The 22,278-nt window shown below is 46.1% G+C and overlaps 1 protein-coding gene across 4 annotated transcripts in view; it reads right to left on the bottom strand.

Annotated features, from left to right (window-relative positions):
* Positions 1-21,880, bottom strand: part of c2h7orf57 (chromosome 2 C7orf57 homolog) — a 256,643-nt gene extending 234,763 nt beyond the window's left edge. For all 4 annotated transcript variants that reach the window (XM_072475030.1, XM_072475015.1, XM_072475023.1 and 1 more), the window contains exon 1: positions 21,732-21,880. The gene's annotated coding sequence lies outside the window, so the exon portion shown is untranslated. The remainder of the gene's footprint in view (positions 1-21,731) is intronic.
* Positions 21,881-22,278: the final 398 nt, after the last annotated feature.

Genomic DNA, 22,278 nt, shown 5'->3' on the forward strand with positions numbered 1-22,278 from the left:
CACCAGTCTTGTCTGGCGCACCTAAGCAGCTTCCAGACACAATACGAAAAGGTCTATCAGGACACGCAATGTGCAGTCCGGGTAAGAGAGGAAACAGAGAAACAGGTAGAGGCATTGCAAAGGCAGTGTAGCAACCTGAAAGCAGCATTACGAGCACTCCATGCTACCACCACGGAGCACAGACAGAGCTCACTAGATCATGCGAAGTGCAGGAAGCAAATTGCAGAACTGCAGTCTTTGCTTTCAGTTCAGAATGGATTCCACAGCACCTTTGGATCCCAGTTAGATGCAGAAGATGGCCCGGATTGGGAAGAATTAAATGAGACCGCGCATAGATATGTTCAGGGAACATGTGCACAAGAAAAGCCCCAGAAGAGAAAAGCACCCCAACCCCCCACATCACAGATAGTTCAGGCACCAATGAATCCAGTAACCACCCACCGCACAGTCACATCGGACGGAGATACAGAATTTCTTTATACTACCCCCTTAACCGTGACCCAATTACAGGACGCGTGCGAGAAAATCACACTGTTCCTCCCCACCTCAGACCCCCACCACTTCTTTGCTAGAGTAAAGCAGCAGGCGACCATGTACGGCCTGGATGAGCGTGAGCACGTGAAGCTCACAATTTTGAGTTTAGACCCTTCGGTCGTAGCAGCCCTTCCCGACCCACAGAATGTAGGAGGAGGCACCCTTGCAGAGATGCACGCAGCGATCCTAGATGCGATCGGCTACAACAGAGGTGACACCGTAGAAAGCCTGAATAAGTGCAGGCAGAAAAAGACAGAACACCCCACAGCGTTTGCTGGACGCCTGTGGATCCATTTCACAGCCATTTTCGGCAATTTAGACCGCGCCCATTTGTCCCAAGACAGTATGGCCAAATGGACCTGCACCCTTATCTTCCATGCCACAGAGGCAGGACAAAAAGCCTGTACCAACTATGACCCCTCAGAGGAAGCCCACAATGAGAAATGGGTGTTAAAAAGATTGTCCCGCACCTGGGAGCAATCTGTCCAAAACAAACCCGTAATTAAGAAACCCGAAGAACAGCGGGCAGAGGCAGATATCCACGCAGTTAAGACGCAACAGAACCCCGCATGGGTAAATGAAGGCAGGAACAGCCCCCCACAGAAACCACAGGAGTGTTACAACTGTGGACAATTAGGACACTTTGCACAAGAGTGCAATGCCCCACGAAAGCCACAGAGAGCCCAGCAGACAGGCACTCTAAATAGAAACAGGGCAAAGCCAGTCCATAGTGTAAGCACCCGTACAGACCAAGCAGACCTGAACGGAACAGACTGACTGTGTTCGGGCTCCCCCAGTTGGGTCTGCGACACCCTTTGAGATAGGTCCGGCCGACCAGTAGTTGCAGCAAAGATACGGGGACAGCCCATCGAATTTCTCTGGGACACAGGAGGGTCCCGCACCACAATTAATTCCTCCACCATGTTTCAGAAAGACACGTGGCCCACGACAGCCACAATCACCCTCAGCGGCTTCACAGGCCACTCACAGCAGGGACACGTCACAGCCCCAGTACCCATTCAGATTGGCAATATAACGACAAAGCACCCCATAGTTTTAGTCGATCTACCCCGCACAGCAGAACACATTTTGGGAATTGACTTTATGAACTCCCACCACCTTTCATTTGATCCGGTAAACCAATGTGTTTGGAGAATGGCAAAATCCGCAAGAGCCCCCGCAACGCTCACAATAGGTGAATACGCAAACAAGACGAGCGCAGTCGTCGATTTCTGGTTTGACCCGACCACGATTAGCACAGTCAAGCAGGTTAGGGCAGTTCTGCAGAAGCACAGGACAGCATTCGCGACCCACAAACACGACTGTGGCCGGATGACTGGTTCCGTTCAAATCACAGGACCTGACCCTAGACCCCAAAAGCAATACGGATTTCCCCAAGAGGCAGAGGGAGAAATCTCAAAAGTTATCGACAGCATATTAGAGCAGGGCGTACTCAGATCAGTAGCCTCCACTAATAATGCCCCGATTTGGCCAGTGAGAAAGCCCGATGGATCATGGCGACTGACCATCAATTACCAGGAACTCACCCCCGCCGCAGCCCCCATGGTAGCCACAAGTCCCGAGACCATGCTCAAACAGGGACTCAACTCACAATACTTTACGGTTTTGGACGTCAGTAACGGACTCTGGTCCATTCCATTGGCAAAAGCGTGCCAATACTTTACGGTTTTGGACGTCAGTAACGGACTCTGGTCCATTCCATTGGCAAAAGCGTGCCAATACAAATTTGCCTTCACTTTTAAAAGTCAGCAGTGCACGTGGACATGCCTTCCACAAGGATTCCGCAACTCCCCCTCCATTTTCCACCGACAGCTGGCAAATGGTTTGTCAAAATGTTCTCGCCCCGAATGTCTGGTCCAGTATGTGGACGACCTATTACTGCAGACAGACACCAACGCAGAGCACATCGAGCTTCTGTCCGAACTCCTGGAACTCCTACAACAGATTGGTTGCAAAGTAAACCCAAAAAAGGCCCAGATTTTGGGAAATAAGGTGGTATATTTGGGTACGATTAGCATGCACAGTAAACGCGAGATTGAGCACAAAGGAATTGACTCGATTGCCAAATTGACCCTTCCCCAGAATGTTTCAGCCCGACGATCGTTTTTAGGACTGGTTGGCTACTGCCGAAACCATATTGACGGTTTCGCCACCAAGACAGCACCCCTCTCGGAACTCCTAAAGAAAGGAGTTCCTTGGGACTGGCTTCCGCAGCATACGGATGCTGTGGATGCTTTGAAAAGAGCCCTCATTGCAGCCCCCGCACTACAAGTTCCAGACCCGCTTTCCCCCTATGCTATAGAGATAGCTAGCACAGACCGCACCCTTTCGGCCCTGCTGCTCCAGGAACGGCACGAAGTTAAGACCCGTGGCTTACGCCTCCAGACTTTTAGATCCTGTGGAGCAGGGATTTTCAACCCGTGAAAGGCACCTGCTCGCAGTTTTCTGGGCAGTTCAATATTTTTCCTACATAACCGCACTAAACCCCATCACAATCCTCACGGAGCACACCCCCACCCAACGTTTACTAGATGGATGACTTAAGGACGGTACAGTTAGCCAAATTAGAGCAGCTAGATGGACCCTTCTTTTGCAGGGACGGGACATCACCGTTAAGTGGACCAAGACCCACACTTTCTTACCGATAACCTTCAATACCCAGGCACCCCCCACGAATGTGAAATCATCTCACCGCACCACAACACAGGCCTCTTTATTGCGAAAACACCCCCCAGAAAGATAGGTAGTTCACCCCATAGCCCCCAGCCCACAGACACGTGCGAACCCTTAAGGATTTATGCGGATGGTTATTCCACAGTATTAGAAGGGAAGCGCATTACAGGATGCGGCATATATGTCGAGGACGCGCAGGGACGCGCCCTAGAAGAGATCTCCTTAAAGCTACCAGGCCACTTAGGCACGTAGGCGGCAGAACTAGCAGCCATTGCGTATATTATAGATCACCCAGATTCCTTCTCCAGCTCAGCAGACATATACCCGGACAGCCTCTATGTCTGCAACAGCCTTACAGGATTCCTACCCCTGTGGATAGCAAGAGGATTTGTTTCCGCAGATGGAAAACCCCTCCCTTCAGCCCCATTGCTCCGCCACATTTTAGAGAAAGCACAGGACAGGACATTTGGAATTGTTAAAGTTCGCAGTCACCACCGTTCCTCTCCCCCTGGAAATGTAAAAGCCAACGGACTGGCCAAAGCAGGTTCCAGGCATGGATATTTTTGGACACCCCCCAAAAGCGCACCAGTGAATGCAGTTCAGGTCTCGCAGACTAAAATCGAGGATTTAGTGCAGGCCCAGAAGCAGGATAGCAATCTCAGGGAGATCTTGAAAGGAAACTATCCAGCCCCCTATGATAGGTTTAAAAACGCTCTGACCACACATGACAGTGTGGTCCTAAAAGACACCCTTTATGTGGTTCCTGAACAGGACAGGAATCAACTTATTTGTTTATTCCAATACAGTCATGGACAACAGGGAATTGATCCCACTACAGCCCACCTCAGGCAGCTCTGTGGGTGGCCAAGTTTAAAAGAAGATGTAACGCACTACGTTGAGAATTGCCTTATCTGTGCCCAGAACAATCCGGACAGAATCGCAAAGAAGGCTCAGCTTAGTCACTCCCGCCCCGTTAATGGCCGCTGGACTAACCTCCAGATCGATTTTATAGGACCATTGCCCCCTTGCAGAAATGGTTACAAGTACGTATTAGTTGTCATAGACACGTTTACGAAATGGGTAGAGGCATTCCCATCCAGAACGAACACGGCAAAGACCACAGCCAAGATTTTAACCCACCACATCTTTACGAGATGGGGACTCCCCCGCAGCATTGAATCCGACCAAGGTTCCCATTTTACGGGATGTGTCATGAAGAATGTCCTCACGATATTTGGCATTACCCAAAAATTCCACATCGCATACCACCCCCAGTCAAGTGGTATCGTGGAGCGCATGAATCAGACCCTAAAAGCCACCCTCAGAAAAATGGTCCAACAAAACAACACCACTTGGGATTCAGTCCTCCCTTTTGCGCTGATGTTTTTGAGAAATACGGTTTCAACATCCACAGGATACACCCCACACACTCTCATGACCGGACGCCCCATGAAAGGCATAGAATTTTTATTAGGATTGGATTTGACCAGCCTCGAAGTGACGGGCTTCACATACGAGAACGCAGTCAAACAGTTAGTTGAAAATATGAAAACGGCTCAGCTCGCAGCCGCAGTAAGATTAGGCACAAGAAAGAAACAGAGCAAGGCCTGTTTCGACAAGACAGTACATGCGACTGAGTTTGAGGTAGGACAGCAGGTCATGCTCTCCATCTATAACCCCAGCACATTCCTGTCACCTAAATATTCGGGTCCGTACTTCATTGTGGACAAAGTAAGCCCCTCCGTCTATAAAATTAAGTCCCCCAACGGAAAGATTGCGTGGTTCCATATTAACAAGCTTAAGGCATATGGTCTACAGTCAAACCACACACATCACGTCATGCTCGACGCAGCAGACCACGCCCCGCCCACAGCCAAAGTATCCCTACCCTCCCTCAACACGTGCACCCCATCCACGGACTCCCCCGCGACTCCACCCCCGAACTCTAGACTCCGCCCCGGAATGCCCACAGACAGCAGGAGCAGAGACAGCGACTGTGATACAGACAATAGCCACAGCACGTCTCCCTACTATCCCCATGCAACAGGACCCACACCCAGCGAATCTGAACACGATTTGAGTGATCCCTTCCTGATCACATTAGAATAGAATTTTACAGTGCAGAAGGAGGCCATTTGGCCCATCAAGTCTGCACCGGCTCTTGGAAAGAGCACCCTACCCAAGGTCAACACCTCCACCCTATTCCCATAACCCAGTAACCCCACCCAACACTAAGGGCAATTTTGGACACTAAGGGCAATTTATCATGGCCAATCCACCTAACATGCACATCTTTGGACTGTGGGAGGAAACCGGAGCACCCGGAGGAAACCCACGCACACACGGGGAGGATGTGCAGACTCCGCACAGACAGTGACCCAAGCCGGAATCGAACCTGGGACCCTGGAGCTGTGAAGCAATTGTGCTATCCACAAGGCTACCGTGCTGCCCCTGAACATTCCTCAACAAACTCCACCAAAGACCACCGCCCTACGATTACGACCCCGACTCCGTCCCCACAGAATTAGATGCAACTTTCTGGCACCGTGACAATTCACACAGGCTCGTCCGGAACGACGAGATGGACCCCAAATCGCACCATGCAGCCCTATCAGCCCTTATACATTCGAGAGTATGGCACCTGGGAGAAGAGGATGACTTTGAGTCTGACTCCCAAACCGGGAACCCCTTTGCGACCCTGTTCGCAACTGATAACTGAGGTGTCCAGATGATGTTTTAAAAAGGAACCGCTTGGGAGAAACGGTGTCCTTTCTGATGGAACCTGCAGCATGTTGTTCAATGTTTGTGTGTTAGTGTTATTGTTAAGTGTTGTTTGTATACTCGGAAGTTCCACGGCCACACGCCATATTTGTCGGCAAAAACCTGTGAAAACTTGCCAACACGCTTATCGGCAGAAACTGCTGAGAGTTTGCCAGACCCCCGTTCATAACTGCTCTTCTGGTTCGACGGTAGAACCTTTACAGCAACCCCCCACGATGACTACATTTCTTGCCCGTTCTTGCCGGTTGCTCAGGCAGTGGAGAAACGGCATTGATCTCCGCCCTGCCTGAGGACCCCCCTCTGGCCAGCTACGCTCGGGTAGAGCACACACAGCATCGGTCACCGTCCTACCCGGGGATTCCATCCAATTCTTACCCGTCGCGGCCCATACGCACCTCATTTCGGCACTCTTGATTCAAAAAGTTTTGTTTTGATTTCCGGCAACCCTTAGGTTTCCATCCCTATGCTATTTACATCCTCAATCATTTGCATGGTAAATCGCACAGCCTGCGAGACGGATCGCACTGTTTCAGTATTTTTTAAGTGTGTCTTGTCCAGAATATCCGGTTTTAAAAAAAAATGACTATCCACATGAGGAAATGGCGAAGGAGAGCCTACCGCTCTCGCACCCCGATATACAGAATGAGATCCCCTATTTTCGGTTTTCACCACGCCCCCGAACCCCTTGATCTACAATAAAGATCATTTGTGTTGCACCTTTGTAAATAAAGAAATGGAAATATTGTACACCCCTGTGCTTGACTGCCAAGCCAGAGGAAAAATGTGAATGCTGCTCTAATTTTGTATTGTTTTGGAAGTTAATATGACTGAATGTTTTAGTGGGTGTAGTTTATTGAGGACAGTTAGAGGTACAGTTTTCTTTTGTGTTGTAATGCTTGTCCCTGTCTGACATAGCGCCACTTAGAAATTGTTAGTTAAAATTTTTACTGCATAGTTATGGTCAGTGTAGAGGCCATGGAAGAATGCTCGCTGGGTCAGGGAGTGAAGACAACGCAGTTACGTGATCCTTCACGCTTTGCGTTAGGGATCACAAGGAGGGAGTGTAGCCACCTGGGTTGGCCACTTCCCGTCTTAAAATGGAGAACCGCAAAGACTAAAGGGAAATTCAGCCAACACAGGCAAAAACGAGCAAGTGCAGAAATCCTGTGTATTGGAACTTGCCAAAACCAGACAGCACTGAAACCAGCAGCCATCTGCATAGTAATGAGCGATTCCCAGGCACAATTGATACACTTCAGGTGAATAAGGCCAAGCCAGGCTCCTCGGTGCCAGCAGGAGCCAAGACAAAGGAAGGCCAACGGACATATAGGGACCGCCCAGTGATCAGGGAACAACTCCAGTATTGGAGAAATCGATCCAAGTGATCGGAACGCAGTCCAATCATTTGGAACCAGGTACGGGGTCCACCCCGAAGGGCGGGAAGCCCCTGGGGACTATAAAGCCCCCAAATTCAAATCGGCCTTCTTGGCAGGGTCACTCAACAACGCGAATCAACCCCTGAGAGTGAACTGCCCAGCTGCCGCACCAACCAAGTAAGTCTCCAGTCAACGCTCGCTACGAGATAGGCGCTCCTAGCTACAAGTCCATACCAGCTTTTGAATCCTGCAGACTCAGGACCTGAACGAAAGACCATTTGTTCCCCTGACCTGGTGGGCCAATTCCGAAGCTAAGTATAGGCCTTTTAGTGATAGAAATAGTCTAGAAAGTAGAGTTATATGCATAAGTAGTGACTTACTGTATATAATAAATGTGTTTTGATTTGAATCTTACTAATTGGTGTGTTGAGTTATTGATCAGTACTTGAACTTGAACCTTGTGGCGGTATCATAAAGATATCTGGCGACTCTAGAGCAAAGGTTAAACAAACAGAGCAAATTACAAATTAAGAGCCAACCAAAAGTTAGCAACACCCCCCACCCCATTGTCTGAACCACTTACCGTTTAATTGTCCCTTTAAACATTTCCTTTATGGCAGCTACCTCACTGTTCCCGAGTTACTCCTCGCTGATGAAGCCACTGCTCCTGTCTCACCCAGTCTGAGTGAGGAAGAATGGGAGGTAGTGGCTTAGGAATCCCACTTTGGGTGAGTTCATCAATAGTGTCAATGCGCTGGAGATTGCCATTCTGAGGAAGTTATGTGTCATTAATTAGTCAATTAAAATGCCTTAAAAATGGCAGGGCAGGTGACGTGTTACAACTTGTGGCAACTGGTGGATGTCAGTGTGATCATCTACCTAAACAGTAAGAAGTCTTACAACACCAGGTTAAAGTCCAACAGGTTTGTTTCAAACACTAGCTTTCGGAGCACTGCTCCTTCCTCAGGTGAATGAAGAGGTGTGTTCCAGAAACACATATAGAGACAAATTCAAAGATGCAAGACAATGCTTAGAATGCGAGCATTTGCAGTTAATTAAGTGTTTACAGATCCAGATATAGGGGTAACCCCGGGTTAAAGAGATGTGAATTGTCTCAAGCCAGGACAGTTGGTAGGATTTTGCAAGCCCAGGCCAGATGGACTTTAACCAAGTGTTGTAAGACGTCTTACTGGGCTCACCCCAATCCAACGGCGGCATCTCCACATCACATCAACCTGAATTACTACCTGAATGGTTGTAAATTGGGAGAGGGGAATGTGCAGCGGGACCTGGGTGTCCTTGTGCACCATTCGCTGAAGGTAAGCACACAGGTGCAGCAAGCGGTAAAGAAGGCTAATGGTATGTTGGCCTTCATTGCAAGAGGTTTCGAGTATAGAAGCAGGGATGTGTTGCTGCAATTGTACAGTGCCTTGGTGAGGCCACACTTGGAGTATTGTGTGCAGTTTTGGTCTCCTTCTCTGAGGAAGGATGTTCTTTCTCTTGAGGGAGTGCAGCTAAAGTTTACCAGACTGATTCCAGGGATGGCGGGACGGTCATATGAGGAGAGATTGACTAGGTTGGGATTTTTTTTGCTGGAGTTCAGAAGAATGAGGGGGGATCTCATAGGGACTTACAAAATTCTAACAGGACTAGGCAGGGTAGATGCAGGGAAGATGTTACCAATGATGGGTGTGTCCAGAACCAGGGGTCACAGCCTGAGGATTCAAGGTAAACCATTTCGGACAGTGTCATGTGAGAGTACCTTTAAGAAATGGGTGTTTAAGAAATGTACCTTGAAGAAATGGAGCTGCTCATGTTACTGGAGTGATGTCAGAGTGTGGGGGGAGCTGAGCTCTACTTCTGCTTTTTAGTTTCAGTTTGAGAAATGCTTGGGTGTGTCTGTGTTTTTCAGTGAGCTGCATCTGAAGTTTAAACAAAGAGCCGTAATGTTGATCTCTGCCATCCAAAGACCCAGAATTGTAAAAGGTCTCAGTATTGAATGTAAACCTAATGTGCTCCTGTTTGAAGGTTTGTTAAGTCTTTTGGATGTTAAAAGGACAGCGTAGTGTTGTAGTCGTTGGGGTTGTATTTGAATTAATGGTTTTAGATGTTCACTGTTTGTTTTAAAAAAGGTTAACTTGCGTTCATAGAATAAACATTGTTTTGCTTTTAAAAATACCTGTCCTTTTCTGCTGTACCACACCTGTAGAATGGGCCATGTGCTCCCCATACCACAATCTATTAAAAGTTGTGGGTCAGTTGAACTCCATGATACACTTTGGGGTTCACTAAATCCTAACCCATAACAATTGGGGGCTCGTTCGGGATAATAGTCTATCTATTGGATTGGCTTGGTGAACTTAAAGACAGTGAGGGGGTGAGCATATTGTGGTTGCTTTTCAGGTGTGGTATTTTAGTTTAAGTGGGGAGTGTGTTGTGGACAATGGCTGTTTCAGAGGCTCAGAGGTTTTTGAGGTTGGAGATGGTCACACGCAGTACCTTACGGACAGAGACTAAAAACAGACTTTTAGCTTTGGCAAAAACATTGCAGTTAACATTAACTGTCAAAATGCGAAAAGGTGAGGTAATTATGGCGGTGGCTAAGCATTTAAAGTTGCCTGAGATACAGTGTGACTCATTAGAAATGGCAAAGATCCAGTTGTAGATTAAGCAACTTGAACATGAAAAAGAATTAAAGCAGCTTGAATATGCAATGAAAGAAAAAGAGAAAGGGAGATACAGATCGGGGAAAAAGAGAGAGAAGAAAGAAACAAAGAAAAAGTAGCCCTAGCAGAACAAAAAGAGATAGAGAGGAAAGGGAAAAAGAGAGAGAGTTTGAATTTCAGAAAATGGCTATGAAACGTAACAGTCAGTTAAAATTGGCAGACGTAAAGTGAAACGTACAGTTGGAAGATAGTGATGAGGAGAGTGAGAAAGAGGGTCATAATCAAAGGCGTGGTGGGGATCTATTTAAATATGTTCAAGCATTGCCAAGGTTTGACAAGAAGGAAGTGGAAGCCTTTTTCATTTCATTTGAGAAGGTAGCTAAACAAATGAAATGGCCACGGGACATGTGGGTATTACTGATTCAAACAAAGCTGGTAGGTAGGGCTGGTGAAGTGTTTGCATCACTACCGGAGGAGGTATCTGGGACGTATGAGGAGGTAATAAAATCCATCTTAGGTGCATATGAACTAGTGCCTGAAGCCTACAGACAAAGGTTTAGAAATTTAAAGACAGAATTTGGAGTTTGAAAGGCTCAAACAGAGTGTTTTTGATAGGTGGATAAGGGCTTTGAAAGTAGACCAAACGTATGAAGCTCTCAGAGAAATTATACTTTTGGAGGAGTTTAAAAATTCAATTTGTGATGTAGCGAGAACTCATGTGGAAGAGCAGAGGGTTAAAACTACGAGATTAGCAGCAGAAATGGCAGATGATTATGAATTTGTTCATAACTCAAAGCTTGGTTTCCGACATCAGGTTCAGCCTGTGAGGGATAGAAACTGTGGACATGAGAAATACTCAAGTGGTAAAGGTAAAGGTGATCTGATGGGAGATAATAAGGAGAGTGTACCTCAGCTTAAAAAAGAAATCCTGGAGGGTGGATTGGATTGGATTGGATTTGTTTATTGTCACGTGTACCGAGGTACAGTGAAAATTATTTCACTGGAAAAGAAAGGAAAAGTTTCAAATGTTTTCACTGTAATAAACTAGGCCATGTAAAATCACAGTGTTGGTGCTTGAAGAAAAGCACTGGGAAGGCTGATGTGGTAAAACAGGATGAGACAGTGGGGTTTGTTAGAGTGGTAAAGGAAAGCCCAAGGGAAGCGAAGGCGGTGCAAAAGATTGTACAGCCTGTTCAAGAGGTGATTGATAAGAAGGTGCCAGACTTGTGTGGGTAAAGTTTACTCATGTGTATCAGGAGAAGCAGGTAAAGAAGTCACAATTTTAAGAGCTACAGGAGCTAGTCAATCTTTAATGGTAAGAGATGAGGAGTTGAAAATGAAAAAAATGAAAATCGCTTATTGTCACAAGAAGGCTTCAATGAAGTTACTGTGAAAAGCCCCTAGTCGCCACATTCCAGCGCCTGTTCGGGGAGGCTGTTACGGGAATTGAACCGTGCTGCTGGCCTGCCTTGGTCTGCTTTCAAAGCCAGCGATTTAGCCCTGTGCTAAACAGCCCCAGTTATGTAGTTTGGGAAGAATGTTGCCAGAAAAGGTGGTAATATGTGGAATTCAGGGTGAGAGGAGTAATGTTCCATTATATAAGGTACGGTTGGAAAGTCCAGTGAAGTGTGGTGAAGTGGTAGTAGGAGTAATAAAGAAACTATCTTGTCCAGGAATACAGTTTACCTTGGGTGATGACATAGCTGGATCGCAGGTGGGAGTGATGCTACTGTGGTTGATAAGCCAGTGGAAAATCAGACAACTGAAGTGTTGAAGGATGAATATCCTGGGATTTTTCTGGATTGTGTAGTAACAAGGTCGCAAAGTCACAGGTTGAGACAAGAGGAGAAATCAAAGAGTGAAGACGAAGTTGAAGTGCAATTATCAGAAATGATTTTTGATCCGGTGTTTGAAAAAGAACAAGAACAGATGGAGGATGAGGCGAATATTTTTAGTTCAGGAAAATTGGCGGACTTGCAACAGAAAGATGTAAAAATAAAACGGATGGATCAGAAAGCATATACGGAAGAGGAATCTGCGTGTATACCAGAGTGTTATTGCCGTAAAAGTGATGTCATAGATTATCATAGAATTATCAGAGAATTTGAAATGAAATGAAATGAAAATCGCTTATTGTCACGAGTAGGCTTCAATGAAGTTACTGTGAAAAGCCCCTAGTCGCCACATTCCGGCGCCTGTTTGGGTAGGCTCGTACGGGAATTAAACCGTGCTGCTGGCCTGCCTTGGTCTGCTTTAAAAGCCAGCGATTTAGCCCAGTGTGCTAAACCAGCCCCTTTACAGTGTGAATTTACAGTGCAGTAGGAGGCCATTCGGCCCACCGAGTCTGCACCGGCTCTTGGAAAGAGCACCCCACCCAAGGTCAACACCTCCACCCTATCCCCATAACTCAGTAACCCCACCCAACACTAAGGGCAATTTTGGACACTAAGGGCAATTTATCATGGCCAATCCACCTAACCTGCACATCTTTGGACTGTGGAAGGAAACCGGAGCACCCGGAGGAATCCCACGCACACAAGGGAGGGATGTGCAGACTCCACACAGACAGTGACCCAAGCTGGAATCGAACCTGGGACCCTGGAGCTGTGAAGCAATTGTGCTATCCACAATGCTACCGTGCTGCTCACTTGATGAGAAAATGGAGACCTTTACATATGCAGGTGGATGAAAAGTGGGCAGAAGTTCATCACGTGGTATTGCCGGTAGGGTATCGCAAGGAGGTGTTGCGAGTTGCACACGAGGTACCAGTGGGAGGTCATTTGGGAATAAGGAAAACTCAAGCTAAAATCCAAAAACATTTTTATTGGCCTGGACTACATAAAGATGTAGTTCAATTTTGTCAATCATGTCACACATGTCAAGTGATAGGGAAACCTCAAGCAGTGATAAAACCAGCGCCCTTAATACCCATTCCAGCATTTGAGGAACCTTTTACAAGGGTCATAATTGATTGCGTAGGACTGCTTCCTAAAACAAAAAGTGTGAATCAATATCTTTTGACGATAATGGATGTGTCTACTAGGTGTCCAGAGGCCAACCCAGCACATAATATTACAGCTAAAAAGATTGTGGAGGAGTTACTAAAATTCTTTACTAGATATGGACTACCCACAGAAATACAATCGGATCAAGGATCAAATGTTACCTCAAAGTTATTCAAAGAAGTCATGGATCGCTTAGGAATAAAACAATTTAAATCAACTGCGTACCATCCAGAGTCGCAGGGAGCATTAGAAAGGTGGCAACAGACATTAAAGACAATGTTGAGGGCTTATTGTCAAGATTATCCAGAGGATTGGGATAAAGGAATTCCATTTGTACTGTTTGCAATTAGGGATGCACCTAATGAGTCAACCAAATTTAATCCTTTTGAACTAATTTTTGGTCATGAGGTAAGAGGACCACTTAAATTGATTAAGGAAAAATTGGTGGGTGAAAAATCGAAAATTACATTATTGGATTACGTGTCAAATTTTAGGGAACGATTAAATAGAGCAGGTGAATTGGCCAGGAAACATTTGAAAGTTGCACAAAATGTGATGAAACTGGTCGCGGACAAGAAATCCAAAGTTCGTAGTTTTGCCAGTGGAGATAAAGTTTAGTATTGTTACCAGTGGTAGGTGAACCTTTAAAAGCAAGGTTTTGTGGACCTTATCAGATTGAAAGGAAATTAAGTGAGGTGAATTATGTGGTAAAAACACCAGATAGAAGGAAGAATCACCGAGTGTGCCATGTGAATATGCTTAAAAGGTACTTTGAAAGGGAAGGAGAGATAAAGGAGGTTTTAATGATTCTAACTCAAAGTGACGAACCAAATCCAGATGACTGTGAATTTGACATACCTCAAGGTAAATTGGAAGACGAGGATTTTCTTAAAAATTGGGATAAATTGTTGAGTTACCTTCCAGAGGGAAAACAAACTGACCTGAAAGAGTTATTGATATCACATGGGCAAGTTTGTGGAGATAAATTGGGAAGTACTAAAATGGCTATACATGATGTAGATGTGGGAAATGCTGTTCCAATCAAACAACATCCATATAGACTTAATCCTTTGAAATTGGCACAGGTTAACAAAGAGATTGAGAGTTTGCTTAAAAATGTCATAATTGAAGTGGGTTTCAGCCAATGGAGCTCACCCATCGTGATGGTACCTAAATCAGACGGTACCCAATGGGTTGTGTGTGGACTATAGAAAGGTTAATGCAGTTACAAGAACGGGCTCTTATCCTATCCCACGTTTGGAGGATTGCATTGAGAAAGTGGGACAGTCCGCTTTTATTTCCAAATTGGATTTACTTAAAGGTTACTGGCAGGTACCTTTATCCAAAAGGGCGAAGGAGATTTCAGCTTTTGTGACTCTAGATGGTATATACCAATTCAAAGTTATGCCATTTGGCATGAAAAACGTCCCAGCCACATTTCAACGGTTAACTAACACAGTCGTTTCAGGAGCACCCAATTGTGCGGTTTACATCTAGCAAAAAGTGAATTTGGAGAAACCAAGTCACTTTCCTTGAGAAGTTTTCGATACCCTCAAGACGAAGGGAAATAATACGATTTCTTGGCATGAGTGGATTTGATCGAATATTTGCTAAAGTTTTGTAGCATGATTGCTCCACTGATGGACTTGCTCAAGAAGCATAACAAATTTCAATGGACAGCGGAGTTTCAACAGGCATTTGACTGCCTGAAAGCTGTGATAACCAATGTGCATGTGTTGGAGAATTGCAAGGGACTCTGTGATCAGATTGAACTAAAGTATCTGACTTTAAAGAGAAATGCCGCGGCGTAGAGAAATGGGACGGATCGTGCTTCTTGTTCAAAGAGGCTGTCAATTGAGACGGATTTCAGTTGGACAAAGAAGAATAAAAAAAAATGGACTATATTATTATACCTGTTTGCGTGTGTTGTTTTTTTGAAACGAACAAGTATGTGTAATGTGTGCATTTCTTACAGGATAGTGCAAAGGTGAAAAATGAAACCATCTTGAAGTTGATGGTTTAATTTATTTTCTTGGGGGGAGGTGTCATGTGAGAGTACCTTTAAGAAATGGGTGTTTAAGAAATGTACCTTTAAGTAATGGAGCTGCTCATGTTACTGTAGTGATGTCAGAGTGTGGGTGGAGCTGAGCTTTACTTCTGCTTTTTAGTTTCAGTTTGAGAAAAGCTTGGGTGTGTCTGTGTTTTTCAGTGAGCTGCATCTGAAGTTTAAACAAAGAGCTGTAGTGTTGATCTCTGCCATCCAAAGACTATCTATGGATTATTTGGTGAACCCAGAATTGTAAAAGGTCTCAGTATTGAATGTAAACCTAATGTGCTCCTGTTTGAAGGTTTGTTAAGTCTTTTGGATGTTAAAAGGACAGCTTACAGGGTTACTTAGTGTTGTAGTCTTTGGGGTTGTATTTGAATTAATGGTTGCTTAGATGCTCACTGTTTGTTTTAAAAAAGGTTAACTTGCGTTCATAGAATAAACATTGTTTTGCTTTAAGAAATACCTGTCCTTTTCTGCTGTACCACACCTGTAGAGTGGGCCGTGTGCTCCCCATACCACAATCTATTAAAAGTTGTGGGTCAGGTGAACTCCATGATACACTTTGGGGTTCTCTAAACCCTGACCCATAACAACAGAGGTAAGGAGACATTTCTTCACACAAAGAGTGGTGAGCCTGTGGAATTCATTTCCACAGGAAGTAGTTGATGCTAAAAAATTGAATATATTCAAGAGGCGGCTGGATATAACACTTGGGGAGAATGGGATCAAAGGCTATGGGGAGAAAACAGGGTTAGGCTATTGAGTTGGATGATCAGCCATGATCGTGATGAATGGCAGAGGCGGCTCGAAGGGCCAAAAGGCCTCCTCCTGCTCCTATCTTCTATGTATCTATGTATCACACTGCAGTAGTAAGTGTCCACATCTTGAGGAACTTCAGCTCAGAGTTAATGAGCAGGAGGCTGAGCTTCAGACACTGTGCTGCAGAAAGAAAGGGGAAAGGCACCTGTAATCTTAGTACCAGAAGACAGTCACACCCTTTATGCGAGGGTCTTCTGATTTGGTCCATGATCAGGACAGGAAGGTGATTCATGCAAGTGAAACAATCTTGGCATCAAGAAGGTAGAAGTGGAAGAGCCTCAGTCCTTGCAATTGGCCAACAGGTTTGAGTTTCTTGGAGCTTGTGTGGATGAAAGTGGAGTCTGAACATAGAACCGCTACAGTGCAGAACATAAGAACATGGAACAGGAGTAGGCCATCTGGCCCCTCGAGCCTGCTCCGCCATTTAATGAGATCATGGCTGATCTTTGTGGACTCAGCTCCACTCTCCGGCCCGTACACCATATCCCGAATCCCTTTATTCTTTAGAAAGGCATCTATCTTTTTCTTAAAAACGTTTAAAGAAGGAGCCTCAACTGCTTCACTGGGCAAGGAATTCCAGAGATTCACAACCCTTTGGGTGAAGAGGTTCCTCCTACACTCCGTCCTAAATCTACCTCCCCTTATTTTGAGGCTATGCCCCCTAGTTCTGCTTTCCCTGACCAGTGGAAACAACCTGCCCGCATCTATCCTAGCTATTCCCTTCATTATATGAAGGAGGCCAATCAGCCCATTGAGTGTGCACCGACCCTCCAAAACAGCCCCCACCCTATCCCTGGAACTCAACCCATCCTTTTGGATACTAAGGGGCAATATAGCATGGCCAATCCACCTTGCCTGCACATCTTTGGACTGTGGGTGGAACCGGAATACCCAGAGGAAACCCAAACCGGTATGGGAATCGAATCCACGCTGCTGGCATAGCTGTGCATCACAAACCAGCTGTCCAGCCAAGTAAGCTAAACTCACCAAAGGGTAGATGAGTGAACTAACTATGGTCCTGTGATACAGAAAGCATTCAAGCGGGGGGAATAAATAGGAATGTAATGATAGTAGGGGACTGTATAGTCAGGGGATAGACACAGTTCTCTGCAGCCAAGAGCAAGGGTCCAGAAGGCTGTGTTGCTTTCCTAGTGCCAGGATCCGGAACTACTGCTCTGGACTGAAGAGGAATTTGCAATGGGAGGGCGAGGATCCAGTTGTCAGCGTCTAGGTAGGTACCATTGACATAGACAATTCTAAGAAAGAGGCTTTGTATCAGGAGCTTGAGCAACTGGGGGAGGGCTAAATTAAAACGCAGAACTTCAAAGGTAATAATCTCTGGACTGTGACATGAACTGTGAGCAAATTGCCATGGGATAAATAAGATTAGATAATTAAATGCAGTGGTTAAGATTGGTATGGGAGAAATGGGCATTGGTACCAGTACTGGGAAAATGGGAGCTGTACCGTTGGGGCAGTCTTCACCTAAACAATGCTGGGACCAGTGTTTTTGTGAGTCGCATAACTAGGGCACTGATGAGGGCTTCAAACTAAATAGTGTGGGTAAGGTATCAAGTGACGGAAAATGTAAAACTAAAGGGAGAGGACAAGGCAAGAGAGTAGGGTAGCAATATGGGTAATGATAATCAGTGCATGACAGGAAGGGGCAAAGTGTGCTAATTCAAGAGTGCACCATCAGATAAGGCCAGGGCCTTGTTGGAGCTGCACTCATCCACTCATGTATGATCTGATAGCCATTGCTACAAGATGATGAAGGCTGAGACCTGAATATTCACAGGTACACGACATTTCAAAAAGACAGGAAGCCAGGAAAAGGTTGTGGGGTAACTCTGTTAATTAAGGATGACATTGCCAAAATAGTGAATGATGAATTCTGAAGATCAAGATGTAGAATCAGTTTTAGTAGACATTAGAAATAGCAAAGAAGTCTCTTGTCAGCATAGTTTCTAGGTCCCCGAACAGTAACTACACTATAGGACAGGGTTTACAGGAAGAAATAATGGGGACTTGTGAGAAAGGCATGGCGATAATTATCCCATAGAATCACGGCAGTGCCGAACGAGGCCATTCGGCCCATCGCGTCTGGACTGACCCACTTAAAGTGCACCCTACCTAAACCCACTCCCCCACCCTATCCCCTTAACCCCAGCTAATCTGCACATCTTTGGACTCTAAGGAGCAATTTTAGCATGGCCAATCCACCTAAACTGTACTTCTTTGGATTGTGGTAGAAAACCGGAGCACCTGGAGGAAACCCACGCAGAGAACGTGCAAACTCCACACATTCACCCAAGGCCGAATTGAATCCGGGTCCCTGGCATTGTGAGGCAGCAGTGCGAACCAATCTGCTACCGTGTCATCCAAGGATGATTTAAATCCACATTTAGACTGGATAAATCAAAGATAGCCTAAATGATGAGTTCATAGAGTGTTTCACAAGGGTTTCTGAGAGCAGTATGTTTTAGAGTCAACCAGAGAGTAGGCTATTCTAGACCTGGTAATGTGCAAGATAGGATTAATTAATGACCTTACAGTAAAGGTGCCCTTAGGTGGCAGTAATCATAACATAATTGAATTTCACATTCAGTTTGAGGAAGAGAAAAGTGGGTCAAAGGTTAATGTTTTGAACTTATTCATTTTTTATTTATTTATTTATCTTTTTAAAATTAATTTAGAGTACCCAATTATTTTTTTTTCCAATTAAGGGGCAATTTAGCGTGGCCAATCCACTTAACCTGCACATCTTTGGGTTGTGGGGGTGAAACCCACGCAGACATGGGGAGAATGTGCAAACGCCACACAGACAATGACCTGGGCTGGGATCGAACCCGGGTCCTCGGCGCTGTAGGCAGCAATGCTAACCACTGCGCCACCGTGCCGCCCATGTTTGAAACTTAAATAAAGGAAATTCTCAGCGTATGAAGGCGGGGTTAGCTAAAGTGAATTGGGAAATTAGGTTAAGGGGTATGTCAGCAGAGATGCAGTGGAAGACATTTAAGGAGATATTCCATAACACTCCGCAAAGAAACATTCCAGTGAGAAAGATGAAAGACTCTTTGAGAAGGATGCAACATTATTGATTCACTAAGAAAATGAAAGATCCGGGTCACTGTCCGTATGGAGTTTGCACATTGTCCCCGTGTCTGCGTGGGTCTCACCCCAACAACCCGAATATGCGCAGGTAGGTGGATTGGCCACGCTAAATTGCCCTTTAATTGGAAAAAATAATTGGGTACTCTAAATTTAATATAATAATCTTTATTGTCACAAATAGGCTTACATTATCACTGCAATGAAGTTACTGTGAAAATCCCATGGTCGCCACATTCCGGCGCCTGTTTGGATACACTGAGGGAGAATTCAGAATGTCCAAATTACCTAACAGCACATCTTTCGGGACTTGTGGAAGGAAACCCGAGCACCCGGAGGACGCAGACACAGGGGAAACGTGCAGACTCCACACAGACAGTGACCCAAGCCGGGAATCGAACCTGGGACCCTGGCACTGTGAAACATCAGCGCTAACCACTGTGCTACCGTGCAAGAAAATGAAAGGTAGTGTCAAATTGAAAGAAAAGGCATACAATTCCGTAAAGATGACTGGCAGGTTCGAAGATTGGACAGAATATAGAAACCAACAAAGAATGACCTAAAAAATAAATAGGGAGAAATTAGAGTGTGAGAGAAAGCTAGCTAGAAATTTAAAAAGTTGTTTCTTTTTATTTGTTTGTGGGATGCTGGACCAGCATTTATTGCGCACCCCTGAGGGCATTTAAGAGTTAACCACATTGCTGTGGGTGTGGAGTCACATGTAGGCCAGACCGGGTAAGGATGGCAGATTTTCTTCTTCCCTCAAGGACATCAGTGACCCAGATGGGTTTTTACAATCGACAATGGTTTCATGGTCAGCTTTAAACTTTTATTTACAGATCTTTATTGAATTCAAATTCCACCAACTGCCCTGGTGGGATTCGAACCCAGGTCCCCAGCTAATTACCCTGGGTCTCTGGATTACTAGTCCAGCTACAATACCACTACGTAACTGCTTCCCCCTTCATGGGGACGGTAAGATAAATCGTAAACATTGAATGGTTCTGACTGTCTTACTAGAATAGTTACCCAGGAAAAGTTAGAAGAATTGAAACCACTTTCGGTCATGGGTAACTATAGTACCAGCTCCCACAGGACTCCCCCCACTCCCATGGGACTCCCCTAACCACTGACCTCACCTCCCATTAATAACCCAACCCCTTTGACCCCACTGGCCATTCAACCACAACCTGGACCATCTCCCCAACAACCCCCCCCCCCTCCCACCAACTACTCAACTCCCACCATCCTGCTGACCCCCCAGTGGCCATCCAACCCTCCCTCCCCACTGACCACCTGACCCCCACTCCCCCACTGACCACCCGGACCCACTCATCCTGACCAACAGACGTCCCCCCCTCAATCTTAACCACTCACCTTGCAAACCTACCTTCTCCCTGGCTTCTGAAGATGGACCTTCAAACGTACCTGCTTTCGGGCAGCTAGTGCCATAAAAAAGGGGGGCTTCCATACCTCTGACTCTCCAGCCCTCAGCACAAGTCCTCAGGGACATGCTGCACTGGACGATTCTCGCCTGGTCTGAGTCGGAAGGTCGGCGGGTGAGAAAACAGCAGTTGGATAATTAAGGTGAGAAAATAGGAGAGTGGCAATCTGACTCTGATATCCACTTCTCAGAAGCTCAGACACAATAATGCATCAGCAGTGGGATGCACGAGAGGTTAAACTGGAGCCCTGTCTGCCTCCTCCAATGGATGTAAGAGACCCCATGATGGCACCATGTGAAGAGCAGGGTAGGGGTTCTAAGCCAACATTTATCTCTCAACCATTATCACCAAAATGCAACTGATCTCATTGTTATTTGTGGGATGTTGTGTGCAAATCGGCTGCTGCATTGGTCTACATTACAAATGACTGAACTTCAAAAGTGATTAATTGGGTGTGAAGTGCTTCAAAGCGTCCTGGGGACATGCTTTTTTATCTTTCTCCCTTTAAGTTCATAGCTCTTATCATAGTATTTACAGTGCAGAAGGAGGCCATTCGGCCCATCAAGTCTGCACCGGCTCTTGGAAAGAGCACCCTACCCAAGGTCCACACCTCCACCCTATCCCCATAACCCAGTAACCCCACCCAACACCTAAGGGCAATTTTAGCATGGCCAATCCACCTAACCTACACATCTTTGGATTGTGGGAGGAAACCGGAGCACCCGGAGGAAACCCACGCAGACACGGGGAGGATGTGCAGACTCCACACAGACAGTGACCCAAGCTGGGAATCGAACCTGGGACCCTGGAGCTGTGAAGCAATTGTGCTATCCACAATGCTACCGTGCTGTCTCTTGCCCTATCTCCTTTTTATCCTGAAGGCACTTCATTTCTCCTTTATAGACGAAGGTGAGTATCTCTGCAATTTGGTCCAAGCCACTATAATTTGCGACTATAAACAGACTATTCAACAACGGGAGCCTCACAGCCCAGCTGTTTCTTTTTCCTGGTAGTAATTGAACACACCAATCCTAGATCCAGCATGGGATATTTCTGGTCCCTACCGCCTTCAGCTGCGGAAAATCGCAAGGAAGGATTGACTACGTAAGGAGGTGAGCAGCGACATTCCTCCCAGCGACAGTTTGTAATGATTCCTCCCCCCCGCCGAGTCGCTGCCCCTGGCTGGAGCCTTGTTCTCTGCGGGGAAGCCAGGGCTCCAGCCCGGGCACTGCAGCCACCACAAACATTACCTGCGGTCGGCCAGATCGGGGGAGGGATGTCCCTTTGCCTGGAGCTGGAGGGCGATCGTCGTCTGAAACCACCACTTCGCCAAATGTTTTCAGTCGCAACTGCCGGGATGTCACCATAGGAACGCCAAGCCGTGACCGTGGCAACCAGAATGTTACAATCTTGCTTCCCCAGCCGGTCACATGATCCGTCCTCCGCCCCCCCGTGGAATGAGCAACAAGCAACACTTGAACTGGCTTCTCTGCACTCAGGAAAAGTTTAGAGAGCGAGTCCCAGAGAGTGAGAGGGTGGTGGAAAGTCAATGTTTGGTAGAAAGTAAGAGTGAATTTAAAGAGGACAAGAATTTTTAAGCGTATTGTGTCGGGGGTTCCATGCAGTGAGAATATGGGAGTGACAGATGTGCAGGATTTCGAGGAGGATCGGAGCTGGACATCGTGGTGTTGTCCAAGTGGGTGTTGGAAAGGAAGCCAGCAAAGTGGGTGTCGGAATAGTTAGGTCCAGAGGTGATCAGGTTTCTGCATGGGGAAGACAGAGGTGAACAATGCCATG

Source organism: Scyliorhinus torazame, chromosome 2, assembly GCF_047496885.1.
Source record: "Scyliorhinus torazame isolate Kashiwa2021f chromosome 2, sScyTor2.1, whole genome shotgun sequence".
NCBI lineage: Eukaryota > Metazoa > Chordata > Chondrichthyes > Carcharhiniformes > Scyliorhinidae > Scyliorhinus > Scyliorhinus torazame.